The sequence below is a fragment of the Mus caroli genome, unplaced genomic scaffold, assembly GCF_978045245.1.
Source record: "Mus caroli unplaced genomic scaffold, Mus_caroli_1 scaffold_20, whole genome shotgun sequence".
In the NCBI taxonomy this organism is placed as follows: Eukaryota; Metazoa; Chordata; class Mammalia; order Rodentia; family Muridae; genus Mus; species Mus caroli.
This window is the reverse complement of record NW_028227275.1, coordinates 26,676,705-26,690,187: the sequence shown is the minus strand read 5'-3', so window position 1 is coordinate 26,690,187 and position 13,483 is coordinate 26,676,705. Positions and strand designations below refer to the sequence as shown.

General features: G+C 41.4%; 1 protein-coding gene across 4 annotated transcripts in view; it reads right to left on the bottom strand.

Moving 5' to 3' along the window:
* Window positions 1-13,483, bottom strand: part of Slc16a12 (solute carrier family 16 member 12) — a 78,975-nt gene that overhangs the window by 40,025 nt on the left and 25,467 nt on the right. Inside the window, exon 1 of one of the 4 annotated variants that reach the window (XM_085833795.1) lies at window positions 9,757-9,777. The exons of the other annotated variants lie outside the window; for them this stretch is intronic. The gene's annotated coding sequence lies outside the window, so the exon portion shown is untranslated. Of the gene's footprint in view, window positions 1-9,756; window positions 9,778-13,483 lie in introns of those variants that run through there. 4 annotated transcript variants of the gene reach the window in all.

The following is a 13,483-nucleotide window of genomic DNA, read 5'->3' as shown; positions in this document are numbered from 1 at the left end:
AAACCCCTGAGCCAACTCATTTTCCACCACATGGAGCATTGCCCTGGTATGAGGTTAGCCATGTGTACCTCAGGGACTAGTTATCAAGCCATCACGAGACTTCCCAAAACTCTCCTGCCACATACCTTCTGATGAGAAGTTCCCCTTTTAAAGGGCTTGAACTCCAGTTATAAGTTATAATCCATGGAAAGGCACATTATGAAAAATATTCATATATTAACAGTGACTGATTTCTGTCCCTATAGTGTCCGTAGAGGCAGTCTAATCTTTACTTAGTCATTTTCCAATTTAGAAGAGATGCTGACACACAGAGTCATTAAATAGGTGCTCAAAATGTGAAAACTAGAAGCAGAGGGTGTAGCTCAGTAGTAGGGTACTTGACCAGTGTGCATAGTACCTTGGGCTTGATACCCATCCACTGTCTCACTCATGCACACACACACACACCTTAAATAAGTTATTATATCAAATAGTATCAGGTTAAGAAAATTATTGGTAAATAGGTATCTTAACTTGGAAATATTTGTTAGGAATATAATTGAAAATATATATTTCTTACAGCATCAAAAGGGAAAATTGAGCCGGGTGTGGTGGCGCACGCCTTTAATCCCAGCACTCAGGAGGCAGAGGCAGGCGGATTTCTGAGTTCAAGGCCAGCCTGGTCTACAGAGTGAGTTCCAGGACAGCCAGGGCTATACAGAGAAACCCTGCCTCAAAAAAAAAACAAAAAACAAAACAAACAAACAAAAGGGAAAATTGTCAGTAGACCCAACATCTTCACCCACTGTTGATTTTTACCTATCGAGATAATACAAAAGGGTCAACTATTAGGGGAAGAAACAAGAAGACTAGAAATCCAGTAGTAATATATCCCTCTGACATTGAAGTGATTTTCACTTCATTACATGCAGTATAGCTGCCTCTCTTATGTGAACTGCACATGAAAATTCTTTACAGAAAAATTATATCAAATTCCTAAACTTATGCTTCTTTCCTTTTGATGATTTTTCCTAAGTGTTATAAAGACAACATGTCCAACCATCAACTAGAATAAATCCTTACAAATTACAGTTCTGAGGACCCTAACAGCACTCCAAAAGGCACATAGTGGACTCAACTCAAAAAAAGATCCCAGAATGCATATACTATAAGCATACATGTATAAATAAATAAATAAATAAATAAATAAATAGGCAAAAGAAAGAAAGACAGAGCAGTCATCTGAGTGAGAAATTTACAATTATGAATTTCTGACTCTTGGAACACATTACTCTCTTTTTAACTATGTGCTTTGTATTTTTTATGCAACATCAATTCACACGTGCTTTTCTGTTTTTCACCATTGATGTTTGCCGTCTTAACGTGTTTACCACATTCACGTCAGCCTTTCTTGGTTAAACATACCAAGACTTGAATGGTAGAAGTGTTTGCTATGCTTTAGAATGAGACTGTAACATGCAGATTAGAGGACTCTGTACTTTTTATCTTCCCAACAAGCCAAAAACCAAGAATCTCCTTGTGGAGCCAGACATAATGGAACTTACCTTGAACCTATCACTCCAAAAAAAACAGACTGATTCATTCAAAACCACCTCATGAGCACAGGAGCCTCTCTGCTCTTCAGCCTCCAGTCCACACCTGCCACCCAGCTTGCCCTGGATGGTGTTTTGGGTACTTTGTCAGCAGCAACTTCAACATTTGCATGGCTAGCTTTTCTGTGACAATGCTCCCTTAACCCAGTTTTCCCTCTGTCACAAGCCATTGTGGAACCAGGACATAATGGTGGACACGGGCCAGGAGGACTCATATACGGGCAATGAGGCCTAGAACAAGAGAGGCACCCTGACCCTCAGGTGCCCCATGGAGCCCAGTTTGTCACCAAACTGGAAGGACCAGGAGAAGATCTGACACCATAGTTAAAATGCCTGTGAAGAGCAGAGACATTCACCCTCCAACCCAAAAGCCTTTAGTGAAAGGATGACCCAGATCATATTTGAGACCTTCAGCACCCCAACTATATACATAAATCAAGGCAGCGCTCTCCCTGTCGCCTCTGTCTACAATTGGCATCACTATGTACTCCAGCAACAGGATCACCCACACTGCCCATCGAAAAGGGCTTTCCTCTGCCCCACTCTGTCATCTTGCATCCAGACCTGGTTGGCAGGGACCTGACAAACTACCTCCTAAAGATACTGACCCCACATGGCTACATCTTCACTACCATGGCTGAGTGAAAATTGAGCATGGAATCAAGAGGCTTACTAAGTCACCCTGGATTTTGAGCAGGAAACCATCTGGCTCTACAACCTTTCCCAGAGAAGAGCTACAAGTCGCAGGACCACCAGGTCATCACCATGGCAATGAGCAATCTGCTAACCCAGGCATTCTTTCAGCCTTTCTTTCCAGGTTTATAATCCTACATCACTCACAAACTACCTTCAATTCCATCATGAAATGTGATGTCACATCCCCAAGTATCTCGATGCCAACGCAATGTTGTTGGACTGCACTGCCATTTCCCTAGGCTTTTCTACCAGCACGCAAAGGAGTCCACTGCCCTAGCTCCCAGCACAATGAAAATCAAGACCATGACCCTGCTTGGGAGCAGATTCTCAATATGGATGGCGACTCCAACCTGACCCTGTTGGCCATCTTACAGCAAACATGGATCAATACCCGGAAGGTATCACAAGAGCGGTCCCTCTGCCCTGCACCACAAATGCTTCCAGCTAGTCTGTGGGGGAGCTGCTTTACAAATTTTCTTGACAGTGCCTAATACAGAGAAAAAATGAGACACTGCCATGGTATTTACTAGTATCTTAATATTTGTGGGTTGTTGTTTTTGATTCGATGCCTTTGGCTAAAGACTGTAGCAGTGAAGGGATCACGTTTGATTAGAGCAAGCATCCTCAAAGTTCTGCAATGTGTCTGAGGGCTTGGATTGAACTTCTTGAAAACAGCCATTCCAAGAAACCATGATATAGAGACAGGGCTACTGGAAGTTCCTGGCTGTCTCAAAAGCTGCCCACTGGGTAGCAACCTAGTCTATACCCATGCAGAGGAAGTGAACATATTGCTTTTGTGTCAATTTTGTACCCAAGAGTTTTACTTCTTTTCCTTAATTCTTAATGGCCCTTTCTGTGTGCCCAACTTGAGATGTCTGAAGGCTTTTAGTCTTCCTGAGAGTAGGTTGAAGAGGCAAGGAAGCCAGAGTTTTTCCTGCACATTGACGTGAGACAAGCTCAATAAAAAGTGCATGCCTTACAAAAATTAAAACCATAAAATAAACTAGTATTACAGCTCATAAATGTAATCTTACTACTCAGGGTGAAGGCAGGAGGATTGCTGTGAGTTCAAGCCAAGCCTCAGTCAAAGAATGAGCGACAAAATAGTCCATACGAGAAAGAAAGACTCTGTCTGAAACAACAGCCATATAAATAAAAAGGGCCAGTGATAGTTGGCTCAGTGGGTAAAAACATTTGTCACACACATCTGACAACTTGAGTTTAATTCCTGCTAACCCAAATGACCTAGCCTCACAAGTTGTCTTTTGACTCCATATGCATGATATGGTACACATGAGCTTCCCTCCTTCTACACACACACACACACACACACACACACACACACACACACACAGAGAGAGAGAGAGAGAGAGAGAGACAGAGACAGAGACAGAGAGACAGAGAGAGAGAGACAGACAGACAGACAGATATAGACACGGAGACAAAGACAGAGACAGAGACAGAGACACAGACACAGACAAAGAGAGGACAGACTAATAAATACAAGTTAAGAATTCAGAAAATCAGCTTTTGATTTGCTACAACCCATTTGGCAGGAATACGTGTGTGCATAGGTAGGTGTGTGTGTGTGGTAGGGTGTATGAATAAAATAGAAGGCTTATCTCAGCCTGGCTTTTCACTAGAATCTTTCAAACTGCTTTCCTCTCCCAGGGTGATGCAATATTTGATAAGTAAATAACACAGAGGACAGGTCCACTTGAGGACAGCTGCCCCTCACAGATAGAGAAGGCTGTGTTTCCCTAGCACTCTAGGCTCCCATGAGGAAATCACTTTGGTTTATTTGATGAACTTCGTCAGAAAATGTGGAGAGTGGAGAAATGGGCTCACTGGGGGCTAGGAGATAAGAACAAGTTAATGTTCACAAGATGAAAATCAGTAAGGCTTGAATTATGCCCAAGAGCTTTCAGACTTGTTTTTATCTTTATACAATGGAGCAGTCCTCCTGTCTTTCCCAAGTGCCTCAGCAGGCTTTGAATCTTTAAGCAACATAATCTGAGGAGAGTGAACATTTCGATTTCAAATAACCATCTGTACAACTGAAGAATACAGTTCAGGCTCTAGCCACTTGTTTCCTCAGTCCTCACTCTGCATCCAGAAAAGGTTCTCAAATTATGCAAATTTAGTTTACTGGGTCTCATACCTCAAGATTGACACCAACTAAAACAGCTCAACAAAGGCTGGTTGAATGACTGCCTTCGATTCTGCCCATCTCATCCTCCTTTCTCCCAGGAGCGTTCGTTCCTCTGAGGAGTGTCCAGTGACCTTCCTCTGGATTCCATGCTAATATACTTGGTTTGATGGGTTCCAACCCCAACTAATGTATGATCAACTTGTCACAATAGAGAACATCACAGGCAAACCTATAACCATGTATGAGAAGCCCTAGTTAAGAGTCTACCAGCAAAGAACACAAGTCAAAAAGAAAAAAGGAAAAAGGAGGACCCAGAAAACTCAACAGCTTGAGCCCACTCTTTCTAGAAGGAAACACATCGGTGCATTTTCTTGGCCTGAAGCCAAGCTGGGCTGCAGGTGTGACCCGGTCTATAGTTAATCCACTACGGCTGCTTTAAAAAAAATACACTGGAAGGCTGAGACAAATGAAATTTATTTTCTTACAATTCCGGAGCACAGAGGTCCATGACTAAAGTTCCAGAAAACTCGGCTTCTCCCTCTGGTTTAGAGATGGTGCCTTCTCGTTTACCTGGCCTTCCTTGGAGCATATGCATGAGCTAAAGGAGCAACTTGAGTCCCCCTCTTCTTACAAAGTGCAATGACTGGACATAGATTTTCCTTTGACACTCATGCTGAAATGTTATCCCCATTATGAGCTATTAAAAGCTGGGACCAATTGAGATCTTTGAAAAGCAATTAGGACTCTGCCTTCAGGAATGGATCCAGCCAGTAATGCCATTAATGGCTTAATATGGAAGTGAGTTACTTTGGGAGTGTGTTTACTATAGAGCCAGTTTAGTTAGGTCTTTCTCACACTTCCTGTTTCTCACTATGTGGCACCTTATAGTGCATCAACAAACAAGAAGGCCATCATTAAATTGTAGCTCCTCCATCTTGGACCAGAACCATAAGCCAAAATAAACCTTATTTCTTTAAAATTTACTGTGCTGGTAAGTTTTAATTGCCAACTTGACCCAACCAAAAATCACCTGGGAAGGCAGTCTTGCTTAGGAATTATCTAGATTAAATTGGCCTATGGACATGTTAATGGAGGGTTGTTTTGAGCTCTAATTGGTGTAGGAAGACCCAGCTCATAGTGGGCAGCACCATCCCCTAGGCTGGAATCAAGACCCAGCTCATAGTGGGCAGCACCATCCCCTAGGCTGGAATCAAGACCCAGCTCATAGTGGGCAACACTATTCCTTTGATAGTGGTGTAAAAGAGGAGACAGCTAGCAAGAGCAAGCTTATTCTCTCTTTGCTCTTAACTGTGGGTATAGTATGAGTAGCTGTTTGAATTTCTGCTTTGATTTTGACAAAATGATGAGCTTGGAACTATAAATCCAATAAACCCTTTTCTGCCTCTGTGTTGATTTTTGTCAGAGTATTTTTCACAGCAATACAAATGAAGCTAGGACACTTACCTTGTCTTAGACATTGTGTTTTTGACAAGAGAAAACAAACTGACACATACAGAAACTAATTCTATTAGACCCAGAGCCACCCTTAAGACCTCATTTAGCTGTAATGACTTCCTCACAGGCACCATCTGCAGATACAGTCATGTTGAGGGTTAGGGCTTTAGCGTGTGGGTTTTTGGAGACTCAGACATGCAGCCTGTGACAAATTCCTTCAGCTCATTCATGGAGAAGTTGGCAGAGTCCCTGCTGACTGTAGCTTAGAGGCATAAGGCATTCGTGGCCACATGCATACTGCAGAATGGCTTAGGATCATGATGAATTTTGAGGTCAGCTTGCCCTAAACACAGGAAGCCCCGGCTTAATGAAGTGAGTAAATCACTGGACTGCTGATGGGGATGTAATAAATCATAGCAATTCTCAAAAGCAGAAGGGCATACGAGTCATTAGTGCTTAAATGGCACTCGCCACCCACCCTGTCCTGGTTTATACACATTGTGTTTCTGTACACATCAGCTCATTTAGTTCTCACTTCAATTAGTTGTGACATTGTGGCTGAGAACACAGTTCTCAGACATCCAAATCCATGCACTTAGTCTCAATCATGTGTGTGTGTGTTTGGCGGGGGCGGGGAGCAATGTGTGAGACCTAAAATATTGAGAAATTATATCTCCTTTCCAGTAGAACATTCTTACACTTTACTGTAGAATGGTTTGTTACCTTGTCACAGGGCATTGCTACGTGTTACAAACCCTGTTCCACAAGCAATAACAACACCCCAGTCCTAAGGAACCCCAGATGTTTAAACTCACAAGTTTGAGAACTGTGTATACAAGTTAACTAATACATATAAAATCATGCTGTGGCACAGGTAAGGGATACACACATCTCAACTCCTGGTATTATTGATTTTATTATGACTGTCTTTTTGAAATGAGAAAGTTTGGGATAAAGAGACTCTAACTCGTTTGTTTAAACCACTGGCTGGAAAGCGGCACGGGAACCAATTCCAACTCCTCACCACCTGCTTTGCTGTCCCCACAAGTAATAAAGGATGCATTTAAATAAAACATAGTCTGTCTAAGAAGGCTTTTAAAATTGATTTCAGGGCCTGGCATGATGGTGCACACCTTTAATCCCAGTATCCAGAAGGCAGAGAGCTTCATGAATTGGAGGATAGCCTGCTCTACATAAACAATTTCTAGGCAAGCCAGGGCTACACTGAGACCCTTTTTCAAAGAAACAAAAACAAAAAATATAATAAAATATTTTTAGATTTTTTTTCCACATCAATTGGAAACATTATGTGTCTTAATGGAAAACAAGCTAAACTCTGAGGGAAATTTAAATTGATCCCTGCCCCCCAAAAGCAGATGTGCCAGTGTGTTTTGTTTCATGCTGGGCACCTTCAAACTCTGTTCATCTGACCAGGAGTATATCTCATTCCAAAGAACTGAATTGGGCTGGAGCTGAAAGATGCTGCTCCACATTTTGATGGAAAAAGAACAAATCTCTCTCTCTCCTCTCTCTCTCTCTCTCTCTCTCTCTCTCTCTCTCTCTCACACACACACACACACACACACACACACACACACGCACACACCCCAGTAATTCTCAAGCAGGGGTAATTTGATTCTCAGAGAATATTTGACAAAACGTAGGGACAGACTTTGTTGTCATAATTGGGATATGAATCAGAGACAGAAACCCCAACAAGTGCAGTATGCTTTTATACATATTTATGTAGACATATTATACCTATTGTATGGTATACAGAGGCCTAAGTAGACATTTCAAATACCAGTTAGGACATAATCTTGGTATCTAGTAGACAAAAGGCAAGAATGCTGACAAACATCCTACAATATACAGGCTATTTCTGGAAAGACAAGTCAAAAGAACTCCATGACCCCAAGTGTCTATAGGAAAATGGTTATGAAACTGAACTAGACCCAGAACATGAACTCATGCAACATCAACGAGAGGGAGGGATGGGGACATTCCTAATGTTGGCTCCAGTGCCTCCCTGGGCCCTGGTTTTATCTGTTCACTATGTCTCCTGGCTCTTCCTGCCCCAGGTTCTCCGGAATACTTTAAGCTCCTTGTTCTTCATGTATGTGAGCCTTTCCACAAAACTTCCTTTCTTCATAATGCCACTTAAAGAGTTGATGTGACCTACATCCAAACATGCTTGAGACCGGCTACGGGGAGATGAGCTCAGAAGGCAGGAAGAACAATTAACACAGATGCGGTCAGAAGCAACAGCAGATGTAAATACACAGGTTAGGAAGGAAAGTGGGGAGATGTAGAGATAAAGATGGAGACAAAGGCAAAGGCCTTTGGTCATAGTGTGTCTAACCCAACCATAAAAAGCTAAGGCATTCTCTTCTCACTGTTTCATAGGCCTAAACAAGTTCATTTTTAAATCCCCTTTTGCTCGGATATTTAAGTAACCAGCTGAGTCAGAAGCCATGCCAAAGGCAGAATGAAGATGAAGATGAAGATGAGTTTACAATAAAAAGCAGACAAATGTGGGGTCCTTCCTGAAGTCATTATGTCTAGGCAGACTTTAACAGTGTCACGGGTTCCTGCAATGCCAAAGGTTCTGGTACAACCTGAGATTAGCATCCAACTGTAAGGTTCCAAGCCACAGAGTCCAGCAAAGTAAACCAGACTCAACTCACTGTCCTGGCTCCATTTCTGTTGAGCAAACTAATTAAATGCACAACACACACTTTTCTTAAAGAACTATAAAACAGTAATGTTTAGCATTGAGTTTTTGATTAGCTAATGTGAAAGGCTACTGGGATTAGTAAATAGAAGTGCTTTGAGTTAAGCAATTAAACCCATCAGTCCAGCAACACAAAGGACATGAAACCAATTATTAATAAAGAGGTTATTTATCTCAGCTGCACTATTGATAGGAATATTAATTGGTTCATTTTTTTGAAGATCATGGAAGTATTTAAAAGCAAATAACTTCAAACCCAGTGCCTTCACATTTGGGAATTTGTCATAGAGTAGCCCTCTCCACAAATACTGTGATGTCTTTGTGCAAGAGTCCATCAGCATAACCTGGAAGTGAAAAACACTTGACTAAATTGTCATTGCCATTACCAGAGAATCAGTGCATTAGCTGTGATGGGTCCAGAAGAGTGAACACACCCGAGTCTGCTTCCTCCTAATGTGCTACTGACAATAATGCTCCAAAGAGGACTAAGCCACAGGATAAAGAGATCAGGAGGTAAGGTGATGACAAGTAAGAGATGCCCAACAAAATGCTAGACGCTGGGGAGTGAGTGAACAGATGAGACATGTCTTAGCAAAACAGAAACCAGAGGTCTTAACACATTCGTTGTAACCCTCACCCCAAATGCTTTTTAAGCTTTGAATTTGCTAGTACCTGAGGCTGGCTTTGAACTCCCAATCCTCCTGCTTCTACTCCCGAGTGTTGGAATTTCCAGGTATTTTCTATCACAGATGGACCCATTTTTTTGAATTCCTCTTTGAACAAACATTCAAATAATAGCAGATAAGCCACAATGAGTAATAGAAGTGATTGATCTGTAGGACCTACCAAAAAAGATCAGTAATGGAAGACCAGAGACTCTAAAGTATACTGAGAATAGGATGGGCCAAAAATAAAATTAGTGGGAAGTCCTTCAAAGTCCCAGCCCTGTCCTTGATAATTAGCCTTCTTATTAGCCTTCTTTATTTGTAAGAAAGCTGGTTCTGAGTGCATTTATTCTGTAGACATACCACAGACTTTCTTTGGAAGGAGCAGACAGCTGGGTCATCTGGGAACAGTGAAACACCACATCAAAGCAAACGGGCTATCATGCTGGTCAAGTTCCTTACCCCTAAAGCCTGCCACATGTGACTCCAGCCAGGGATCTAGCTTCCAAACAAAGATCCAAATATGTTTGGTGACACTGGCCAAGCTAAGGGAACAAATCCTGACATTTGGAAGCTGTGAGCAAGTGGTCAGAGTGTGGAAGACTGCTTACTCAACAACAAAATTTGCCAACTGCCTTGCTTTCAAATAAGTCTGTCAGTGACTCATTCTGAGATGAACAGACAGCCACAGAACATCAAATAATTAAGAGTTTACTTATTAACATTATTAAGAATTATATTAATCATTAATATAAACCCAGAAGGAAGAATCATGAAAGACATGACCTCAGAGAAACAAGGATACTTCTAAGCATGAAAGGACAGGCAAGCATATGAAAGAAAAAAATTAATGCACCCTACATTAATAAGTACAGCAAGCAGGTGGCATGGTGGCTTCGGGGTTAAAGGCATGTGTTGCTCTTTCAGATGATCTGGGTTCGGTTCCCAGCTTTTACACTGTGGCTCCTAACCATTCATAACTCCAGCTCTAAGTGTTTCAGCATGCTCTTCTGGCCTCCATGGGCACTGGGCACGCATGTGCTGAGTCAGAAGTCATATCAGAAGCAGGATGAAGAGACATGCGGGCCTTCAGGTGGCTTAGCAGGGAAGATCACATGCCACACAAGCCTGAATACCTGAGTTTAACTCTGTCAACCCACATCAGCAAGAGAGAACCAGCTACCTGCTCACAGTCAACTATTGGATGTAACACAGGGTCCCCAATGGAGGAGCTAGAGAAAGCACCCAAGAAGCTGAAGGGGTCTGCAAGTCTATAGGTAGAACAACAATATGAACTAACCACTACCCCCGGAGCTCATGTCTCTAGCTGCATATGTAGCACAAGATGGCCTAATCAGCCATCGTTAGGAAGAGAGGCCCCTTGGTCTTGCAAACTTTATATGCCCCAGTACAGGTGAATGCCAAGGCCAAGAAGTGGGAGTGAGTGGGTAGGGGATCGGGGCGGGGGCGGGGGGAGGGTATAGGGAACTTTTGGGATAACATTCAAAATGTAAATGAAGAAAATATCTAATAAAAAAATTTTAAAAAAAGAATCAGCTACCTAATGTCGTCCTCTGTCCTTTACATGCATGTCCTGGTAAGCACATGCCCACACACAGGTACACATGTACACACATACAAACATACAAATGAACATGCACCTGAATATGCACAAATCACATACATAATGATAACAAAGTAAATTTTTTTAAAGAAGGAAAAAACATTTGAAAGCTACCAAAAGAACCTTTTGAACTTAAAATATAATAAAATTATGGAGCTTAATAGAATTGGAAAACAAGATTAATAAAATACTGCACAAAATACGCAGAAGCAAAAGATATATGTGACATTTGAAAGAGTAAAAAAAAAATTATAAATTAATTCAGGAAATTCAATGTCCAAGTAACAGTAGTCACAGAAACAGGAAGAAAATAAACAATACAATAAATACAATTAAAGCCCTACTCTACTCCTCCGGTCTATTAAAATTAATATAATGGCCCACAGCCCCCATCTCATACCAACCAAAGTCTAATGAATTTGTAAGTCAGCTTCAGCACAAGCATAATGCAGCAATGCTCCTTATCCATGGTTTCTCTTTAACATTCTCAGTTACCTGCATCAACCATGCCCCCAAAACTTAACATCAAATCCCAGAAATAAACACTTTATATAAGTCTGAAGTTGCCATCTCTAAGGAGCATGGTAAAAGCCCACACTGCTCTTCTCTGCCCCACCTAGAATGACTCATTCCCCTACATGTGACCTACCTGTGATAGTGTGGAAAGACCATATCCCTATAGCTTTTAATTATTGTATATTGTTAGAATTCTTCTGTTTTATTAATTTGGTGTGTATTGTTAACCTCTTATTTGTCTGATTTATAAATTCAACTTCACTGGGTGTATATGTATGGAGAAAGGCATAAAATACAGAGTTCAGCACTATTTATAATTTTAGGTATCCTCTAGGAGGTTTGAAAATTGTCACATGGGGCTGTGGGAGCTGGGGAATTGCTCCATCTCTGGTGGTTAAATGGAATGAGAAGAATTCTAAAACAGAAATAAAAAAGCTCCAACTGTAAAGGAGACAGCTGTTACATTTGACTGCATTGAAGTTAATTACTATGTTCACCAGAGAATGTGCTTTTCAGAAACAAGGTCTCATACATATATCCCAGGCTGGCCTTAAACTTGCTGTGTAGCTAAGGATAACTTGAATTTTATAATCTTCCTCCCTCTACCTTTCAAGTGTCTTTGTTAAAGGGAGCACCACGACAATCAGTACTGGGGATCAATCCCAAGGCTTTGTACAAGCTAGACAAGGACTTTACCAACTGGGCTACATCCCTAGCTCTTGAAGGATGTCAGGAACATAGTAAAGTGAAGACAGAGAGTGGGAGGATGCATCTGCAATGCATGTAACAAGCAAAGGACTTCTGCCATGTATATAGCAGGAATACACACTGAGAGCACAAGGTCTGGTACAGAAATACAAACCAAAGGAAGCCAAGGGCTCATACAGAAGGATTGACTACGTGAAGACAGCTTCATAAGAAGACCTCATTTGTAATCACAGAAAACAAGTTGGAAATATAAGAGAGACAGGCACTATGGTGTATACACAGCATTAGGAGGCTAAGGAAAGATGGTTAGGAAATTCAACTCAGCCTGAGTGCTTTAGCCAGGCTCTGCCTCTGAAATAAACAATACAATCTAATGCAAGTCAACACAGCACAACACAACACAACACAACACAACACAATAAAGTTTATTCCATAATGTTAATATAGTGTGTTTGGACTAAGTGCTGGAGTTAATAGTGTATCATGATTGGTTCGTGAAATCATAACAAATTTGTCACACTAATGTACAGTGTTTATAACAGAGGAAAGTGTGGTCAAGCAGAGGGAGTCTATGGGAACTCTATCTTCTAACTGGTCAACGGTAGGATGATGCTGTGCTGAGATTATGTGACCGTGAGTGCTCATCTACATCCCCTACTCCAAGGCTCAGAGAACATTGAGGAAGAGAAGAGAGAAAGAATGAAGCAGAGAATGTGAAGGAATGCTTTGAAACGCTGTCTTCTTTCATGTCCAGGCTATTGCACTTATTGAAGGTGCTATTTTCCTTGAAAGTTGGTGAGTAATAGAGATTCATTCTTCTTTGGGGCTGTGCTTACTGGTAAGTTGCCCATGCTACAGTGAATGTGTGCCCATACACATGGGCAACATTAATTGGACTTAATGGTTTGTTTAAAAGAAGGAGAAGGAAGAGAAAGAGGCGGCCATGGTGGTTGGCAGCATAAAGCTGGGAGAGATGTTTTAGGAAGTATCCAGGGGCAGTTTGAGGGGGTGGAATAGGGTTGGCTATGAAGATATTTCATTGTGTACATGAGTCAAAATCTCAAAGAATAAAAATATTGAAAATAAATAATTAACAATAGCATCTTTAGAACGATAAAGTCTATTAATTACATTCACATGCTCAGAACAAGACAACCCCTCCCCCAGTCACACCAGACTGACAAACGGTAATTCTGAAAAGTAGCAACAGTAAATGTTGAGAATGATGTGAAGGCAGGACTTTCATATGCCAAAGTTTCATATGAAGCTTTGTGAAATAAAGACAGGCATTCCACACAATCTCTGCCATGCCACGAGAGATAAATATTCACATCCGCCAAA